The sequence below is a fragment of the Schistocerca cancellata genome, chromosome 1 (genome assembly GCF_023864275.1).
Source record: "Schistocerca cancellata isolate TAMUIC-IGC-003103 chromosome 1, iqSchCanc2.1, whole genome shotgun sequence".
Taxonomy (NCBI): Eukaryota; Metazoa; Arthropoda; class Insecta; order Orthoptera; family Acrididae; genus Schistocerca; species Schistocerca cancellata.
This window is the reverse complement of record NC_064626.1, coordinates 374482345-374495518: the sequence shown is the minus strand read 5'-3', so window position 1 is coordinate 374495518 and position 13174 is coordinate 374482345. Positions and strand designations below refer to the sequence as shown.

The 13174-nt window shown below is 45.7% G+C and overlaps 1 protein-coding gene across 1 annotated transcript in view; it reads left to right on the top strand.

Annotated features, from left to right (window-relative positions):
- LOC126174927 (uncharacterized) overlaps positions 1-13174 on the top strand; it is a 542393-nt gene that overhangs the window by 236318 nt on the left and 292901 nt on the right. The gene's annotated exons all lie outside the window — the stretch shown is intronic.

Here is a 13174-nt window from a genome sequence, read left to right as displayed (position 1 = left end):
AGGCTGTCTTCCTTTCTGAGAGACCACTCCATATACCCATTGCCACTTGAGTATCAACAGTAACGTAGAAGCAAGTCTGCAGCGCTGCCTCACACACAAACCCCGGCCAAGCCGACAATGATCTTGTGACCAGCTAGCAGCCACAACAAAAAGTGATCATAGTCACTGTCGTCGATAACATTCCTATCCTCGCCTGCCGAACCACTTCCAGAGGTAGGCGAGCTTAGTAATCACCGATACGCGCACTCGCACGGATCATTTACAATATCCTCAGATGACACCCAACTTTTACCAATGTTTAATAGTTGACTCCTGATCCTCTGTCTCCCGCCGCTAAAAACGACCATGTAACTGAAGGATACATTTAGCAAAAATTACAGCGCAAGAACAGGAACAAATAAAATAAAGGACTGAAACATTGTAATAAAACAAATAAATAAAACTAATGATTAATAGATTAACATCAATATCTCTCAAAGCAAGTACTGTTGTGCGCCTGGAAATAATTTTATATTCGAAAGGAAAATGTATTCATAAATGATTCCACGATCATGTAAATTGTAATCATAGTTTTTGCTCGTTATTAGGACGATCAAAGATAATGTATAATATCAACGGTTGACGTCATCCACAACAATAGTACTGTCTCACGTTTCTGAGCCGATGGGGCGTGTCGAATGCTCAAGTTGACCACCGAGCAATTCTCTGTAAAACAAAGTACTTCATTTATCCAGATTATAAGTTATTTTACTTTAGTAAATGCAAATCGAACATAGGATCGCGCCATAACTCCCTTATCCATTAGTTCACTGGTATACTGACTGAAAGAGCCTCTTCGTGGTCGTGCGGTAGCGTTCTCGCTTCCCACGCCCGGGTTCCCGGGTTCGATTCCCGGCGGGGTCAGGGATTTTCTCTGCCTCGTGATGGCCGGGTGTTGTGTGCTGTCCTTAGGTTAGTTAGGTTTAAGTAATTCTAAGTTCTAGGGGACTGATGACCGTAGCAGTTTAAGTCCCATAGTGCTCAGAGCCATTTGAACCATTTGAAAGAGCCTCTTCGATTTATATCTCCTCAATAGCCCGACAAAGCGAAGTGTCTGCGCAACGATGGAGGCGCTAGTGAACCATACTGTGCCTCGGAGAATATGAATGGGAGACGAAGGAGAACAGTTTTTCCGTACGTGTTATCCCCTCCTCGCCAGAGAACTGAGTGAGGATCACAAGCGCAGTAGGCCACATGTCGTTTCAGAAGTAAGTAACGGGAATCACGCCAGTTCAATAACTTTTCATCATCAAGATTTAAACACCTCGCAATCTGTAGTATCACATCACCAGATCAGTTGCCGTTATTCTAAATTACACCTTCTTTAGTGTTTTAGTGGCATGAAAACTAAAGATACTGTAGGTGGTGATAATATATCCCTAAAGAGAAAAGTGATGGTGGGGTGTCTCTCCCTCGGTGTCACTGAAATGAGCATTTGTGACCTGGAGTCACCTTCTGGTGAATTCGGCCCCGCCTGGTGCAAGTCTGACTTCAATTCGGCGACTTGCACGTCGATGAGGATAACACGATGATGAGGATAACATGCCCACCCAGTCCCGAGCGAAGAAAATCCCCGATCCGGCCGGAAACCAAACCGCGGTTCCGTGGTCAGGAGTCACCATCGCTAACCACAAGACCACGAATTGCTGACTTCGGTATCATTTATGAGTGTGTACACGGGTTCTCTTTCCCTCTGCGTATCATCCTCTCCCTCATCATCACATCACTCATCATCATCATCAGCAGCAGCAGCAGTAGCAGCAGCACCATCACCATCATCAACTGCTACTGCTACTACTACTACTACTACTACTACTACTACTACTACACCCTACATGCATTCATCAGACGGTCCAGCACTATACAGTTAAATATCAGACATGGAGAGCGGGCAGGCCACCTAAAATAAGTGCATTTCTTTGCACCACGAAAAAAGAGATATAAAAAGGAACTAAGTATCACAGTGCATCCCAAATTTGAGTATACCGTATAAACAACGAGATTTCAAATTACTGACCTTGTCAGGCTTCTACACTTCCTTCTTAAAGCAGGCTCGAGACGGCTGCTTCGTGTGTCTGCCACGGCCAGCTGCGTAATGCGATTTTGTTTACGTTTCTATGGTAACGCTTCAGTGTTGCGGCAGTTCTCGGCGACCAGGGTTTAGAAGCCTCTTGCCGAATGGAGCGGAGGACCACGACGAGGTCATCAGCGCCATTGTTTGTAGCAAGTATTCAATTACATGACGTACTGTGACGCTTACCTCATTTTTATGTCACCTATTCTCTGGTGCAAACCAATGGACACAGTTTCGATGGACAGTATACACTACATGTAATATGTTTAACTTTATAGTGTTTTTATTTATTTATTTCGTCTGATTTTACATCAGAGTTAATTAAGAAATAACAATATGACAAATAGTATTAAACTGATTTGAGTGTCCAAGTGCCAGTCGAAATAAATAATACTGAAGATGAACTAATGAAGTCATGCCAGTGCAATAATTTTCCAGCATCAAGATTTTCCAAAACACATGACAATGTCTAGAATCAGATCACTAGAATAGTTGCCGTTATCCTGAGTTACAACTTCTCTAGTGTTCTAGTGGCAGTACTTGAACTACCGTTGTTGCTGCTACTGCCACTAATATTGACAATAGAAGTAATAATAATAATAATAATAATAATAATAATAAAGACATTAATGATACTTGCAGATGTAGAAAGGATATATAGGTGTACAAAATGTTTTTTTTTTTCTCATATAGCGAGTTTGGAGGAAAGCAAATTTAAGGAGACTGCACCAGTTAACAATACTGAGAAAAGAGGAAGATCTGGTTGAGAAGCAGCATGCGCAGGATAACGAGTGGTAGTGGCATTAGTAATCCTTATTTTTGCTTTAGTATGTACGCCATCAATCGTCTTCTGTAGCTAGAGATGTTATTCGGTTCTAGAATACAACGTGTGAGGTTATTCCAGAATCGGTTCCCTGCTGCTGTGGAGGACTTCCAGAACGTGGCTGAACGAAGGAGTGCGACAGAAAGGATTTTGCTCTGATGGAATGGGTGTTTCTGCCACGTTGTTCCGACAAGAACGTTAAGGTGGAGCAGCTTAAATTGTCAATAGAGAAACTAATAGCGACTATAATTTATCTTTTTCTCACAAATCTTTGGCTGTTTTTTCTGTATTTGACATGTTTTCCTAGGGTAAGGCTAGGCAAGCACTAACGAGCACAAGTTAAATTGCTGCGAGTGAAACGATTAGTAAGTGCGATTATCATGTTGTATCTTACAGTTACTTGGCTACTTACGTAATTTGGCTAATTTCTTTGGGATGAAATTAGCCATGAACCTAAGTTCATAGGTAAAAAGGCGTGAGTGATACGAGTAGTAACTTTATTGATAATTTTGGTTTTTACATTTTTTTTTGTGGCGTCGCTGAGGCGTTTTGTCTATGACATCGACTGTTCCTCTAGGGCTCCTGTTGTTACTGGCGGCTCACTCTTGAGATGAATGTTTGCTTCCGGTTTTTGAACTGGTAATTTTCATTTGAACTGTGATTCAGATTTTTGTGAATATTTGTTTTCTTTGGTTTTATTCTAGAGAAATTTATATGTGTTATTTTTCTACTAAGTCGTTTTGGGGGAATGTGTCTCGTATCTCTGTCTTCGTACGGGCTATATAGGCCAAGCGAAGAGTTTCGATTCCAACTTTGCAATTTTGTATTTTTTTCGGTTTATTTTAGAGTTATTCATGTGGGCAGTTTTTCGCTTATGTGTTTGCTTTTCTTTCGGGAGGAGGGAGGTCTAGAATCGCTGTCTTCGTTCGAGTTATAAAGGTCCAGCGTACGCCTCGATTACACTTGCGTATTCTTTTATATTTTCGTTTGTTTTATTCTGGAGGAATTTGTGTGTGTTATTTTTCGAATATGTCGTTCTTTTGTGCAGGTGTGTCTGGTACCACTGTCTTGGTTTGAGGTGTAGAGATCAACTAAAGTATTCGATTCCACTTTTCTGTGTGCTGTGTATTTCCGTTCCGCTTACGCTAGATGAATTGGTGCTCTTATTTTTATTTTAGGGTTGTATTATTATCATTGTCCGCCCCGATAGCTGATTGGTCAGCGCGGCGGTCTGTCACGCCAAGCGGCCCGGATTCGATTCGCAGCTGGGTCGGAGATTTTCTCCGCTCGGGGTCTGGGTGTTGTGTTGTCCTCATTATCATTCATCATCACCAGTGGAAGGCAACGGGAAACTACAACTGGAATCACTTCCCTAGACGCAAATCGGGTGGACCTCTCTGACGAGGCTTCCCCCATGACAAGACCTGCCGTAAGGCAGAACACAAAGTTAAGTTATTATCATTTTAGCGATATTAACCTTTTTTTAGTTTGTCTCCGCTCATTCCCACATTTGTCTCGTTAGTTTCATGTTATTAGCTGACTTCGATACTTCACGTTTGTTTTTGATCATAATGGTGGATCTTGTCTCCGCCATCTTGAAGATTGTAATCGGACTGTTATTAAATATTATCAGTGGTTGTCTTAGTACCTCAGGTAATCGATGGTTTTTACTCGAAATACACTACTGGCCATTAAAATTGCTACACCAAGAAGAAATGCAGATGATAAACGGGTATTCATTGGACAAATATATTATACTAGAACTGACAAGTGATAACATTTTCGCCGGCCGAAGTGACCGTGCGGTTAAAGGCGCTGCAGGCTGGAACCGCAAGACCGCTACGGTCGCAGGTTCGAATCCTGCCTCGGGCATGGATGTTTGTGATGTCCTTAGGTTAGTTAGGTTTAACTAGTTCTAAGTTCTAGGGGACTAATGACCTCAGCAGTTGAGCCCCATAGTGCTCAGAGCCATTTTTTTATAACATTTTCACGGAATTTGGGTGCATAGATCCTAAGAAATCAGTACCCAGAACAACCACCTCTGGCCGTAATAACGGCCTTGATACGCCTGGGCATTGAGTCAAACAGAGCTTGGATGGCGTGTACAGGTACAGCTTCAACACGATACCACAGTTCATCAAGTGTGGTTACTGGCGTATTGTGACAAGCCAGTTGCTCGGCCACCATTGACCAAACCTTTTCAATTGGTGAGAGATCTGGAGAATGTGCTGGCCAGGGCAGCAGTCGAACATTTTCTGTATCCAGAAAGGCCCGTACACGACCTGCAACCGGCGGTCGTGCATTATCCTGCTGAAATGTAGGGTTTCGCAGAGATCGAATGAGGGGTAGAGCCACGGGTCGTAACACATCTGAAATGTAACGTGCACTGTTCAAAGTGCCGTCAGTGCAAACAAGAGGTGACCGAGACGTGTAACCAATGGCACCCCATACCACCACGCCGGGTGATACGTCAGTATGGCGATGATGAATACACGCTTCCAATGTGCGTTCACCGCGATATCGCCAAACACGGATGCGACCATCATGATGCTGTAAACAGAACCTGGATTCATCCGAAAAAATGACGGTTTGCCATTCGTGCACCCAGGTTCGTCGTTGAGTACACCATCGCAGGCGCTCCTCTCTTTGATGCAGCATCAAGGGTAACCGCAGCCACGGTCTCCGAGCTGGTAGTCCATGCTGCTGCAAACGTCGTCGTACTGTTAGTGCAGATGGTTGTTGTCTTGCAAACGTCCCCATCTGTTGACTAAGGGGTCGAGACGTGGCTGCACGATCCGTTACAGCCATGCGGATAAGATGCCTGTCATCCCGACTACTAGTGATACGAGGCCGTTGAGATCCAGCACGGCGTTCCGTATCACCCTCCTGAACCCACCGATTCCATATTCTGCTAAGTCATTGGATCTCGACCAACGCGAGCAGCAATGCCGCAATACGATAAACCGCAATCGCGATAGGCTACAATCTGACCTTTATCAAAGTCGGAAACGTGGTGCTACGCATTTCTCCTCCTTACACGAGGTATCACTACAACGTTTCACCAGGCAACGCCGCTCAACTGCTGTTTGTGTATGAGAAATCGGTTGAAAACTTTCCCCATGTCAGCACGTTTAGGTGTCGCCACCGGCGCAAACCTTGTGTGAATGCTCTGAAAAGCTAATCATTTGCATTCGACAACATCTTCTTCCTATCGGTTAAATTTCGCGTCTGTAGCATGTCATCTTCGTGGGGTAGCAATTTTAATGGCCAGTAGTGTATGACGCCAAGGGTCAAAGCAGCACAGGTGGAATCGGACCTTGCTCTGTTCCCGCATACCTGGGCTGGGAATTTCTTCCATCCACTAGATTCGAACCACTTACCTCCGACACGAACGTCCCGCACAGGCGTCCATTAATTGCCCCACGTATGGAGGCGACTACTTACGTTCTGCATCGATTATTAAAAGGCAATTACAGTGCTAAAAATTTGCTATTTTATTTTAGACGTGTGGTACGATATAAACGAAGGCCAGACGATTCGAAGTCGGAGACGTTCCACTAGGACTGGTAAACACAAACACGACAGACACGAACGCACGCACACACGGGCGATGCGGGCCGCTATGCCCAGAAGCTGAAACGATGAGTGGCGGCGGGTGGCTCGGGCTCATCTGCCCACGGCAGGATCCGGCGCAGCAGCAGGTCGGCCCCGTCGCCTAGCCCGACGATGGCCGGGTCCGTGACCCAGGCGATGACGGCGACGAGCAGGTAGGTGAGCACGATGGACGCGACGGCCACGACGAGGCGGCGCCTCTTGAGCGCGCGCGCCGCCCACGCCGCCAGCGCGCCCTCCGGCAGCGGCTCGTTGAACACCAGCAGCTGACGCACGCGCACCAGGTCCAGGCCGCGCACCACCACCGCGTCGGCGCCGATTCGCTCCACCAGCTGAACACACAGCGCGCAGTCCGCATGCACTATTATGCGCCCGGAAGCACCAAAAAGTCACAGTTCCTCGTTATACAATGGAGCGCCAAAGAAAATGTATAGCCGTGCGCTTTCAAATACAGAGGTATATAAACAGGCAGAATACGGTGCTGCCGTCGGCAACGCCTATATGAGATAAAAAGTGTCTGGCGCAGTTACATCGGTTACTGCTGCTACAATGGCAGGTTATCAAGATTTAACAGTGTTCGAACGCAGTGTTATAGTCGGCGCACGAGCAATGGGACACAGCATCTCCGAGGTAGCGATGAAGTGGGGATTTCACGAGAGTACCGTGAATGTCAGGAATCCGGTTGTAACAATATGAGTCAAGATAGATGTAACGGAACTTGAATAGCGTATTTGCCTCTGTTGGTTACGGTAGAGAGATCGATCTTTTTGTCCTGTCTGTATATAATTGTCCTGTCTGTATATTTATATGCAGGGTGTCCCAGATATCTTGTCCACCCAAAATATCTGTGGAACAATAACAGCTATTGGAAAACGACTTTCACCGGTATCAGTGTAGGGCTGGGGGCCCATGAATGTACGTATTTGGAAACATTCTAAAACGAAAGCATATGTGTTTTTTAACACAAACTTACGTTTTTTTAAATGGACCTCCTATATTTTTTTCTTCAGCAATCCATAGCATGACAAAGCACATACACAATCGCGATGTGATTTACATGTGTAATCACACCTCCATACTTATCAAGAGGGACATTTACTTGTCAGCCGGCCGGTGTGGCCGTGCGGTTCTAAGCGCTTCAGTTTGGAACCGCGTGACCGCTACGGTCGCAGGTTCGAATCCTGCCTCGGGCATGGATGTGTGTGATGTCATTAGGTTAGTTAGGTTTAAGTAGTTCTAAGTTCTAGGGGAATGATGACCTCAGTAGTTAAGTCCCATAGTGCTCAGAGCCATTTGAACCATTTGAACTTACTTGTCAATCACATCGCGATTACGGGCAGCATCGGGTTCACGCCTGAGCCTCAGGACGTGCGCTAGCAGCGCATGTCGGGTGTTTCAAGCGTCAACTTCGCGTCTCAATATCTCGGGATGTAATGGGATTATTGCGAAGCAATCAACGCCATTGTGTATGTGCTTTGTCATGCTATGGATTGCTGAAGAAAAAATATAGGAGGTCCATTTAAAAAAACATAAGTTTGTGTTAAAAAAACACATATGCATCCGTTTTAGAATGTTTCCAAATATGTACATTCATGGGCCCCAGCCGTACATTGATACCGGTGAAAGTCGTTTTCCAATAGCTGTTATTGTTCCAGAGATATTTTGGGTGGACAAGATAGCTGGGACACCCTGTATAATATTCCATGATAAAGGCTGGGCGAGTGTAAAGCTATCGTTAAAAACGCACGCCGCGTGATTTGTTACGATTTGGTCGGTCATAACAATAATAACATCCTTTTGAATACAATTAAAATATAACGGGGATACCTCTTTAGTGTTTTTGGAAATAATATGTAGTAAATTAACGAGTAAGGTAGCCGATCCTATAAGAAGAGGTAAAATTGGGCATATTGAGGTGTTTTGCTTTATATCGACGAAGCCGATGATACGGCGTCACTTTTTCGTTAATTCTTAGAAATAAACAAGTAAAGAAATGCTAATTGTGCGCAGTGAAAAAAATATAGGGGCGAGTTTTAAATAACTACGGTATACGATCAGAGTAACAAAAGGACAATTAGTTACACGAAATCGCGGATAACGAAGTGTGGTCATTAAATTGAGTACACCTACAGGGCGGTCAATTCCGGGATAAATCTATACGCATCTCACGAGGGATGCGGTATTGAGACCGTTTTTTTTTTTTTTTTTTTTTTAATTATATCGCGGAGAGCTGGCTCCAGTTTATGAAAAGGAGAAAAACATTAACTTTTACGCGAACTCTTAATAATAGCGGATCGGAGAGAAAAGTGTGTAATTGTCTTAGGCCTAACAAACATTCGTGGAGGACGGTGGCTAAACTAGAAGAGTCAATAACAAAATACTGTATCATTATCATTGACTGTTGGCGTCGAGCAACCAAAACTGTTCATCAAAGGGTTTCGATGGAACTTGGGAGTTAGGGTTCAGGCACTCGCATATACTCCACATTAGAGTGTGAATGAGTGGTGAATGCGAAATAAAACTGTAAACAAAGTTACGTTAAATAAAACAGAAGAAACAAAACAGTTTGGTCCTATCTGTTATTAAACTGTAACATTTCTTATCGTTGTAAGAAGCTTTTATATATGATCTTTATGACAATTTGCTTCGAAGGAATCTCGTTACGAGTTAAGTTTTGGAAACCTGGTCAAGAGGGGGTAGATCCTAACTACTGTAGCTATTCTGGAATCAGGTGCCACCGTGACCGTTGTGTGTTCAAATGGTTCTGAGCACCATGCGACTAAACTTCTGAGGTCATCAGTCGCCTAGAACTTAGAACTAATTAAACCTAACTAACCTAAGGGCATTACACACATCCATGCCCGAGGCAGGATTCGAACCTGCGACTGTAGCGGTCGCTCGGCTCCAGACTGTAGCGCCTAGAAGCGCTCGGCCACATCGGCCGGCTGTTCCATTAGAACTAATGACTGCGATGCACTTATCCAGAACTGTGAACACGGTTTATAATAACAACACTAACAGATGTTTACTGCATGCTGTATGCGAGGGAGAGTAACTGAGCCGGCCGGGGATGTGTGCGATGTCCTTAGGTTAGTTAGGTTTAAGTAGTTCTAAGTTCTAGCGGACTGATGACCTTAGAAGTTAAGTCCCATAGTGCTGAGAGCCATTTGAACCATTTTGACAGTAACTGAGGAATGTGTCCTCATTCGTTTACTTCATAGAGTAGTAGCGAGCTTATAGTTCAACAGTTGCGTTTCACCGCAGCCAAGAGTACGCCACTCGTGGGCTAGTGGCCGGCAATGTCCACGGTATACCGACATCTAAAGGCCGGCACGCTAGCTCAGCGTGTTCGGTCAGAGAGGCGCTAGCCCTCTGTAATGGAAAAACTGAGTAAAGGAGACAACGATCAACTTGATCGGATGTCTCGTAACGTCCACCCAGACCAAACGCAACGAACGATACCGAAAAAAAGCGTGTTCAGCCAGAGGGTTAGCTGCCGTCTGTAATAAAGAAACTGAGTGAGTGGATGAACGAAGAGCCGGCCGGAGTGGCCGTGCGGTTGCAGGCGCTACAGTCTGGAGCCGAGCGACCGCTACGGTCGCAGGTTCGAATCCTGCCTCGGGCATGGATGTGTGTGGTGTCCTTATGTTAGTTAGGTTTAATTAGTTCTAAGTTCTAGGCGACTGATGACGTCAGAAGTTAAGTCGCATAGTGCTCAGAGCCATTTGAACCAGCCATTTTTGATGAACGAAGAGGTTCAGTAGGTGTCAGGGGACGTCGGCACCGAACAAATGCAACGACCAGTAATGAACCGAATGAGATAAAAAGAAGTGGTTAGCGTTGCTACCTCTAGATCACAGGGTCCCGGGTTCGATTCCCGACGAGGTCGGAGATTTTCTTCGCCCGGGGACTGGGTATTTGTGTTGTCCTCATCAACTCATCATCATTTGGGAAGGGGCGAGATTAGAAGGGTTGGGAACTTGTACGGGCGCTGATGACCTCGATGCTAAGCGCCCCACCAACATCATAATCATCATCATTATCATCATCACTGTGCTCATAGCTGTTAAGGTATGACCTTTTACGCCACGGTTATTGATATGTTTTCCTTCTTTTGATACATATTACTATCTCTGGAAACACGGATTACTTTTTAATACCCTGTAGGCGACCGACTCGAACTTAAACTAGTTTTTTCGTAACATTGGTGGAATGAGGCACGCTGAAAACTGGATCGGCGGCAGAGGAGACGGACTGACCTCCGGGTGGTGGGCGACTTGGCACTTGAGGACGCAGCGGAGGCGGGAGCCGAGCCGGGAGGCGCCGCAGCCGTAGCCCGGCTGTGCGCGGCGCAGCGCCCCGGCCAGCGTGAGCGAGAGCACGCCGACGGGCGTGGTGGCGCCGCCGCACACGAGCCCGTGCAGCTGGCACGGCGCCGGGCTGGCCCACGCCTCGAACGCGGGCAGGGCGCGCGCGCGCCACCGCAGCCGCGCGTCCAGCGAGCTGCCCGCGCACACGCGCACCTTGAACGCCGCCGACGGCCTGCGCACCGACAAATATCAGCCGTACACACACCAACGACACTGCGACACTACTACAATTACAGGCTGTATACGGTGTGGGAAAACCCGCGAATTTTTTCATCCGGGAAAAACCCGGGAATTTTTTAGAATTTCGGTAATGTTTCATTGTTTTAGTTTTCAGTTAGGTGGGCAGTGAATCTCATTAGGAAACGCGAAGGCCCTCTGGGCAGTTTTCGCGCAAATAAGGCTGTGGCCTGCTTCGCGTTTTTGTCGGCAGAGCCGGCGCCTGTCCTAGCCCTGAACGGAAAGCGCTGTGCCGGCACTGCATACATTGTATGTATCAAAGCATGTGGTGCGTGATAGAAATCTTCTCAGTGACAAATCTAAAGTGTTCAGTGAGAAAAATTTATGTGTGCAACAATAAGAGTGCAGTGGGAATGTATTCACATCTGTTGGACGAATAGTATGAAAACAAACACTTCAAACCGAGATTTCTTGTAAGTCACATGCAACGAAAATCTGTAACGCAACCATCTGTGTGTGGCATGTTTATAATTATGTATTATTTATATTTTAGGACTATTAATCTGTAAAAAGACACCACATGTCATAAAGAAAGCGTGTAAACCGTCTGAGGATGAATCACAACGATTCGAAACCGGTAACGATACACTATGAATAAAGCAACTGAAAGTAAATTCGTGGCTGGTTGCTGTCCCAACAGCATCAATATTACATATTTTACTCCAAGTTAATAAACTGGCATATTGGACTGCCATTTAGAATAATTGTACACATGATTTTAAACACACGCCAGGTAAGGTCCGGTGTGTGGATTTGGGACAGTCTGTAGGTGCTCCTTATACAGGGTGTTACAAAAAGGTACGGCCAAACTTTCAGGAAACATTCCTCACACACAAAGAAATAAAATATGTTATGTGGACATGTGTCCGCAAACGCTTAATTTCCATGTTAGAGCTCATTTTAGTTTAGTCAGTATGTACTGTACTTCCTCGATTCACCGCCAGTTGGCCCAATTGAAGGAAGGTAATGTTGACTTCGGTGCTTGTGTTGACAAGCGACTCATTGCTCTACAGTACTAACATCAAGCACATCAGCACGTAGCATCAACAACGTGGTTTTGCAGTCAGTCCAATGTTTACAAATGCTGAGTTGGCAGATGCCCATTTCATGTATGGATTAGCACGGGGCAATAGCCGTGGCGCGGTACGTTTGTATCGAGACAGATTTCTACAACGAAGGTGTCCCGACAGGAAGACGTTCGAAGGAATGGATCGGCGTCTTAGGGAGCACGGAACATTCCAGCCTATGACTCGCGACTGGGGAAGACGTAGAACGACGAGGACACCTGCAATTTACGAGGCAGTTCTTCGTGTAGTTGACGATAACCCTAATGTCAGCGTCAGAAAAGTTGCTGCTGTACAAGGTAACGTTGACCACGTCACTGTATGGAGGGTGCTACGGGAGAACCAGTTGTTTCGGTACCATGTACAGCGTGTGCAGGCACTATCAGCAGCTGATTGGCCTCAACGGGTACACTTCTGCGAATGGTTCATCCAATAACGTGTCAATCCTCATTTCAGTGCAAATGTTCTCTTTACGGATGAGGCTTCATTCCAACGTGATTAAATTGTAAATTTTCACAATCAACATGTGTGGGCTGACGAGAATCCGCACGCAATTGTGCAATCACGTCATCAACACAGATTTTCTGTGAAAGTTTGGGCAGGCATTGTTGGTGATGTCTTGATTGGGCCCCATGTTCTTCCACCTACGCTCAATGGAGCACCTTATCATGATTTAATACGGGATACTCTACCAGTGCTGCTAGAACATGTGCCTTTACAAGTACGACACAACATGTGGTTCATGCACGATGGAGCTCCTGCACATTTCAGTCGAAGTGTTCGTACGCTTCTCAACAACAGATTCGGTGACCGATGGATTGGTAGAGGCGGACCAATTCCATGGCCTCCACGCTCTCCTGACCTCAACCCTCTTGACTTTCATTTATGGGGGCATTTGAAAGCTCTTGTCTACGCAACCCCGGTACCAAATGTAGCACTCCGTCTTCAGGCCACA